Source organism: Microtus ochrogaster, chromosome 8, assembly GCF_000317375.1.
Source record: "Microtus ochrogaster isolate Prairie Vole_2 chromosome 8, MicOch1.0, whole genome shotgun sequence".
Lineage (NCBI taxonomy): Eukaryota > Metazoa > Chordata > Mammalia > Rodentia > Cricetidae > Microtus > Microtus ochrogaster.
Window position 1 is genome coordinate 32,227,646 of NC_022015.1, and position 7,971 is coordinate 32,235,616.

The window sequence follows — 7,971 nt, forward strand, 5'->3', positions numbered from 1 at the left end:
AGAGAGAGAGAGAGAGAGAGAGAGAGAGAGAGAGAGAGAGAGAGAGAGAGAGAGAGAGATGGAGTTACAGGCAATGTGCGATGTAAGTGCTGGGAACCAAACTCCCTCGGAAGAGCAGAAAGTTCTCTTAACCACTAAGCCATCTCTCCAGCTGCCCACTGTGGCTTCTGAGGATTTATTTTCAATTTTTGGTGGTTGGGAAATATCTGTGTGAGCCATGGGATCAGCCCAGAATAGCACTGAGGACAGGATTCAGCTGCCACTGGCCTCCCTGTCCCTGATGTGAGTGGCACTATCCCAGGTTGTCCCTGGGAGGGGCTGCATGTGTTGGTAGGCCTGGTAGCAGCTAAGTATTTAAAGGTGACTGGCATACTGTTATTTATGCCTAGCATATTTCATTGCAGACAAAAAGGGTCTCAACAAATCACATATCTTTGGAGGGCATTGTAGAGGCCTCATAAAGCCTAGAATCTGGACATTTTAAAATAAACTTTTATGACATGTTTACAAAATAAAGTCTTACTTATTTTCTTTATTCTTGATATGACATGTAGCATTTGGTAAAACAACTTGGTTAACCTTGTTACTTGAAAAGTTTTATCTCTTCATCTATCAAAAGCTGCCAGAACTAATTTATTTCCCACAGTGAGTTGTTGATTTTTGTCTCAATTGCAGAATTGCTGTGTTTATTTCTCTCACAATCTACTCCCTAAGTTTCTTCCCATGTCACCTTGCCTGACCCCCATCTGTGTTCCCTGTGCAGAATTTAGTATAGATTTCTAGATTGTTTTCAGGGACACCTGTGAAGAATTGTTCTTCTAACAGCCTTCAGAGAGGAGGCATTTTCTGTCTCTTATGAAGGATGCTTTATGAGTCGTGTGGTGATGAGGGTTGTGGGACATGTGACCTGTGTGATGTGTGTACACATGTATACCTCTATGGTAGTGTATTTGTATATGTGCATGGACCTGTGTCTGCACTTACGTGTGCTATAGGTGCATGGATATGGGAAGTTTGAATACATGTGTGCTGTGTGTGTGCTTTGTGTACATATGTGTGCACCTATGTGCAACTGCATACCCACGTATGGTGTGCATATATGCAGTATGTGTATGTGTGTGTATACCTGTGAGAAGTGGGGAATTACTCTCAGCCCCAACTGTTCAGGTCTGAGTACGACACATCAGATGGCTTCCGCCTCTGGAGTCAATTTGGAACCCACTTAGAGGTGGGGGTTGTCTCAGAACCGGGGCTCGATGCTGCCCTCAGGAAGCCTCTTCCTGGGCACCTGGCTATGTCTGGCACAGCTGCTCTGCCCTCTGAACGTCTTTGTTGTAGTCATCACTCATGTGAGACCAGGTCAGCCTGTGTGCCCATCTCCTGGTGGCTGCTTGCTCCTGGACTCCAGTGCCCTCCTGGGAGCGCCTAGATCCTGTGGCACATTGTGCTGCTTCTCACCTGCTGCATCTGATGAAATGTGAATGTCGAGTAGCTCATCCCAGGTACCTCCAAAACAGCCTCCAGCCCCAGCCTGCCAGGAGCAGAGGGGACTCCGTCACGTTTGCCATAGATACCTGTCAATCTCCTTGTTGACCCAAATTCCTGTCAGATTTTAACAAAAGACAGCAAACCCTGGTTTTGACAGGTGTGGCCTGATTTGTATTATTTTGTCTTCGGGGGCACCTGAGTGGGAAGTTTCGTGGGGAAGCAAGCCTGCAGCAGGGGCGGCTAGCCAGGTGTTTCAAATGGAAATTGTTCGCTAAGTGATTTTTGAAGTTAATGAAAAACCGTGTACCACCTTCATTCTCTGAAGTGGCTTTTTATAAATCTTCCTATTTTCCTTGCTTCATTAAAGCCAGACTTAGGGGACAGCAAACAAGTGCAGGATTAACAGGGTGGTACTGGCTTGGGGAACAATTTTCTCCCCTCAATCTAAAAGCACCCTGACACCGAAGCACAGAACCAAAGGGCTGGTGCCGAATGACTCCAGCGTGGATCCCAGCAAGCTGGTGGTTTGTAACCAACCTCCTCTTCCAATGCTTAAGCACAGTGAAGACCTAGTCAGAGACATTTCATAGGAAAGGCAGGAAGGCAGGAAGTGGCTGGGGGTGCCAGTGTCCCCTGCAGAGCTGGGCAGGTCAACGGTCTCCACCTTCACCAGTGTCAGTCTCCAGCTCTGCCAGGGAGGCAGAGAGCCAGGGCTTCTAAGAACGTGTGAGGACTGGGACTTGGAAGGCTTCAGGCAGGCCTGCCTGTCACTGTTCCAACTCCCGGACAGTTGCATCTCTGCCCATTGCAAAGCCTTCCCATTCTGTAGAAGGGTTCCCAGTGCCCACTCCTGTTGGGGTGGCATTCCTACTCAACCCTGAGACTGACCCTAAGGGGTTGAGTATAAACACAGAAACTGTGTTTGTGGACACATATGTATATATGTGTAGTAGATAGCACATCTACAGATATATGTCAAATATAAGCACACACATGAACCCCCAGCTTTCCTCTGATTCTGCTGCCTGCTCTTCCCCATCCCGGAGACCCTTTCCAGGATTGGACAGATTGAGGTTTTTATGCAGCCAAGGTTCAGGGATCTTGGCTGGGGCAGGAACAAGCACCGTTCCACACTCACCCTGTGACCCGCTTCGGAAGCTGTTTTTCTGGGCAGCTGTAACTAACTGAGCTGTTGGGGTGAGGCCAACTCAGTGACATGCTGCCTGGTACCTTTGGGTGCTCAGCAATAGGGCAAGATGCAGAAACCAGAAGTCCAGGGCTGCAGCAGGCAGTGTGGGGGGGTAGGAAGTGGGGGAAGGATGGGTGCTATTCTCTAAGTGAAGTGGGCTTCAGGGTGCCCCAGCTACCTAGTGGGGACGTGCCCACCCCCTTGAGCCTCAGGCAAGATGGCTCCCTGGGAGGTGAAGGTCAGGCCACATTCCTTGCTGAAGCTGGAATTCTGACATCAGATTTTCCATGCTCGCCTGTGGGGGAGGAGCAGGCTTGGAGCCAGAAGTGCAGGAGTGGCAGATGGGGGAGGGCAGGGCAGCTGAGCTGTCTCAGGCGTCATAGGCCCAATGTCCAAGGAAGGGAAGGCTTTATGGCCCACCCGCCACCTCCAGGGTCCTCGCTGCCCAGCTCTTTTCTCTGAAGCATCCCTGGCAACAGCAACTTTCCCATCCCAGCCGGACCTTGCTGAGTCACAAGGGGGCTGGATTAGAGACGCTAAAAATAGCTGGCGGCTAGCTGGGCCAGCGCTAGAAGTTATAATTAGGAGTGGATAGAGCCATCCTCCTGGGCAGCTCTCACTCTTCAGAGCTGCTGGAGAACCAGGGGTTCGGCCAGGGGCCGTGGGGCTCCGGTATCCTGCCTTGGTTGCTCAGGATGGTAGCTCAAGTCCAATTTACACCCTGGTTCCTTGGCCTGCCCTTCATCCAGAAGCCCCGTGGTAACCGTGACGATGGGGCTGCTCTTGACTCTAATCTCTGGTCAGGAAAAACCTTCAGACCTTTGGCTCTGATCCCAGGAATTCACCAATATCTGTGGGGTCTTTTGCTGGACACAAGGAACCACTCAGTTCTAGGGTTCTTCCATTTGGCAGGAGGAAGCAGTGCAAAGCAGAATACAGGATCCTTGTTTGAAAATGATTAAGAAGTTGAAGGCAAGCTTGGAACCTGAGGGCAGTGTTCATTCCCAGATCACAGGCCAGGAAGCCAACCTATATCTTTCTCCTGAGGTCATTTGGCCTTCAGGGTTCAAGGGTCATCTGATATAGTCAGGGAACACCTGGATCTATAACTCATTTCCAAGGGACAACAGCCACGGGCAAAACCGTTACATCTCAATTATTGCACACATTAACTTCAGAGAAAGGACTCCCCCACAACCCCACCCCAGGCTCTTACCCTAGTGTAAGGCCCCCAGAAGCCTTACACTGGACAGGGTCTTGAACCGTCAGCCAATCCTTAAGTTAGTTAGGCCCTGGGTAGTATACTGTCCCCAGGCTGACCCACCAGGGGCCACTTTCCTATCTCAAACAGTGGCACTTTTGTAATCAAGGACTGGGGAACCAGACGGCCAGCCTCAGCTGAACCTCCACAGCCCCCAGCACCCTACAATTCAGACCTCTGCAGGCAAGCCTTGCACCCAGAACAGGCACAGTGTAGGGAGAGCCTCTCATCCTGAAAACAGCTTTTTGGCTATCAAAAAGATATTGTCCTCTGTAGACAATAAAAAGCGCTAAAAAAAAAAGTAGGAAATGTACTCTACCAGAGCCCCCTAAAGCGTGCGGAGGCCCTGTCTGTATGTATAGGAGAGATATGGCAGGAAATGTCGGCGTCTCTAATCCAACAGGAACATTTCCTGTGCCATTCTGTTTGAATAAACCTATACTTGGGCCAATGAGCTTGGCTCATATTTGTCAGTAGACATTTTTGTGGGTCTGCATTTTTGTTGCTGTTTCCTTTTTCTCAGTGTTGGGGCTTAGATCCAGGGCCTTGCCTTGGGTAGGCAAACACTCTTCCACTGAGTTCCATCGGCAGCCTGCCTCCATCTCTAGCCACTTTCTAATTTTTGTCAGATAAACTTCCTAAGAAGACACGGGTCAGAGATCAGTCTCTGTTAATTTGATTTGACTTTTTTTCTCCCCAAGACAGGGTTTTATGTGTAGCCTTGGCTGTCCTGGAACTTGATCTGTAGATCAGGCTGATCTTGAACTCAGGAATCCACTTCTCTGTCTCTGGAGCACTGGAATCAGCTGTGCTCCACTTTCCCCGGCCCCCTGTTAAGACTCTGAAACCGTTGGGGACCTGAAGTCTGGTATTTTGCTTATCTTCAGTGGTAGGTGGTAGACAGAGGGACCACTGACTTTGACCAACTCCCCTCTTCCTGCCTCCAGCTCTATTTAAACCTCTGATTGTAAAACAAAAGTGAAAAGTGTTTTGTTGTTGTTTTGTTTGTCCTTTCCCCAGGGTTGTGGGATACACCTGGGAGATCAGTGCAGGCCATTGACACAGTGCAATGGCAAGCTGCCTGGAGGGTAGGAGGTCCTTCTCAGTCTGGATAACCATCTCGCCTCTTGCCTCTGCACTCTGTGGTTCAGACGTAGCCTCCAGAACTATCCACTAGAGAAGATCTTTATGAAGGGCGTTATCACCAAGCATCCCTGCCTGCTTAGAGTAGAGGTCAGGCAGGCAGGACCTGGGAAGTAGTCCTCCCCTACAGGCTAGTTTCAGATCTTCTGCTAAAAATCTGTCACAGGACAGTGAGAAGAAATCCTGGAGCACAGAGCTGCAACCATGAAGACAGTCTGGGAGATGTCTGCAGATTGAAGAACCCCAAGACCATGAAATCACAGGTGGTCACTGTCACGGCAGAACATATATTCCTGAGCCACGGTCACTCAGACTCTTATTCCCTTTGGCACGAACCCTGTAGTTTACATCAACACTGCCAGGCTTGGCCTCAGCACCCTGGTTCCTCAGGAAGTCCCAAGGGAAGCAGGAACTCCTCCCAGCTTGAGATACGTCCCCAGAATTCCACTGGGTGGGTAAGTGAACCGGGGGATTGCAGTGCCTTAGCAAATACTAACAAGGATATCCCCTAAGAAGGCCGTCCAGGAAATTTCTGCTGACGATAAACACCATCCAGAGAGACTCCAGCTTGAGGGGTGCAGAAGATAAGGTCATCTGTGATCACCCCTGGGAAGTGCAGTCCTATACACACGGCCACTAAGACAATGCTGAGAGTCTGGTAGCTGAGGTTGGGAGTCTCTGGGGAATCTTTGTGTTTAAGGGGGCACCTGAAAAGTTTCTGCACCCTGATAAGCCCCTCCCCCGACACAATAATCCAAATCAGATAAAATCAAACTGAATTAGAAAAAGCCCAGGTTTAATAGATACCAATGCCCCAGGATGGCTTTCCAGCCCCCTAGAAAGGAGATGGGAAAGAAAGACCTGATCCAGGCATTTGTTCTCTGGCAGGAGAAGGGGACAGTTTGAATACCTGTGGAAGTGGTCTTGAGAATCTCTGGGGAGGGGTCATCGTTTGGCGGGCTTTCTCGGGAGTGGACTCTGGAGTGAGGCAACTCCCAGGGGAGGGGGTTTGGGCTGGAACTTCCACCGAACATTCCAGACTCTTAGGATATGGATGCCAGGGGCTGGGGTGTGGCTTCCATCCAAACATTCCAGACTCTTTGGGTATACGGAAGCCAGGGACTGGAGTGAAGCCTTCACCCAAACATCCCAGACTCCTCGGGTACAGGGGCATCGGTTTAAGTCTAGCTACTTCCTGTGTGCATGGGACAATTTGGGGAGGGAGAGTTGGGAGTTGGTGGGCTCATGCTCAGTGGGAATTGTGGCTGGAGAGGCATCTGCTTAACTGCCATCTTGGAGACCTCAGGCATCTGTTCCTTGAGGGAGATGAGAAGGCAGGTATCTAGGAGAAAAAATTGCTTATTATCAGCCCTATGAATGGGGTAGCCATGGGAAGGGGGATTAACTGCCAGAAAGAATGGGACAGAGAAGTGCCCTGGTTGTACAGGAGAGGCACAGGTGAATAAGTGAGACGTGAGAGCAGATATGCCCTTTAAAACCAGATTTTAGTTGTTGGATAGGTGTCCATTTGAGCCAGGAGAGGTGGTACCAATGGTGAAGTCCCAGGAGCTGGTGCAGGTGCTGGCGTGATCTGGAGAGCCCTCTATGAGTTGGTCTTGGCCCAAACAGCAGCAGTGACCTGTAAAATATGCTTGAAAATGAGTGGGGTCAAAATAGGCTCTGGAGACTGTTAGTTTTCATCAGACCAGATTCCCTGATACAACAGCAGAACTTCTCCAAGGAACCTGCAGGTATCTGTAAAACAGCTGGAACAGATTTACGTCTTGGTGTTATAGCAAAAAGCTATGGCTTTTAGGTTATAAGGCATGGACATTTTAGAAGACGAAGAAATTGAAAACTCTGAACCACTGAGCATCTGAAACCTGTGAGTCCTGGACTACTAAGCCTGTGAAAGAGGCACACCTGTCTGTATTTTTTTTCAATACAAGTCTTTTATTGTCCCAAAAGACACCCCAAATCATATTAAAATTCAGGATCTTGTTTCTGGAACTGGTAACTTAGGTCTACTCATCAGCCTGCTGCACTGTTCCCATTTCAGACACATAGATACCATCCAAAAACTTCCTGATATCCTTGTTCTTAACTGTTGTGGCCTGCTGTATCAGAGCCGCCGAGTTTGAAACAAGTTTAATATCATTTCCTTCAAGGACTAATTCATCCTTCTGGGCTTGAGAGACAGAACAAGCAATGCCTGTCCTCATCCGAACCCTGCGGATGTATTTTTCACCCAAGAAACTTCGGATTTCAACCAAAGACCCATTCTCTTGAATAACGACGTTGATGGGGAAGTGAGCATACACGGACCTCGTCTTGTAGCGGAAGCCCAGCGTAACACCCTTGATCATGTTTTGAACGTGGCTGCAGATGGTTCTGATGGTGGCCAGTTCCTTTCTGTTGCCCCACCATTTGTCAACCCGGAGCCTCTTCTTCTTCTTCCCAAGAAGGCTCAGCTCTACGTTGATGTGATTGAAGTTCCTCCGGAGGGTTCCTCTGGGGCCCTTCACAATGACTGTGCGCCCCTTCAGAGTGATGTCCACATTTTCTGGAATGTCGACCGTCTGATTGCTGAGAATGGTCTTCATTCTCGCAGTAGATGGGGCAAAGAGCTGTCTGTATTTTTTTTAATCAGGAAACTTAACAAATGAAGTAATGAGTTAGCAGTACCTTAAGTCATCAGATGCCATCGGACATATCAGAGGGAGAAGTAAATAAGCGGAAGTGAGATAACGTTTTCCGTTCCCAGGCAATCCCAAGTCTCTCCGTGGTCTTTGGCGAACACCATTCTTAGAAGCAGTACTTACTTTTAGCTAAGGCCAGGAGACCTGACAGATTTTCCTGTGGGGGTAGGGTTCAGTCCACTTGTCTTGGC

The 7,971-nt window shown here is 49.1% G+C and overlaps 1 pseudogene; it reads right to left on the reverse strand.

The window, feature by feature from the left end:
• Positions 1-7,019: 7,019 nt before the first annotated feature.
• Positions 7,020-7,700, reverse strand: LOC101979381 (annotated as a pseudogene).
• Between the last annotated feature and the right edge of the window lie 271 nt (positions 7,701-7,971).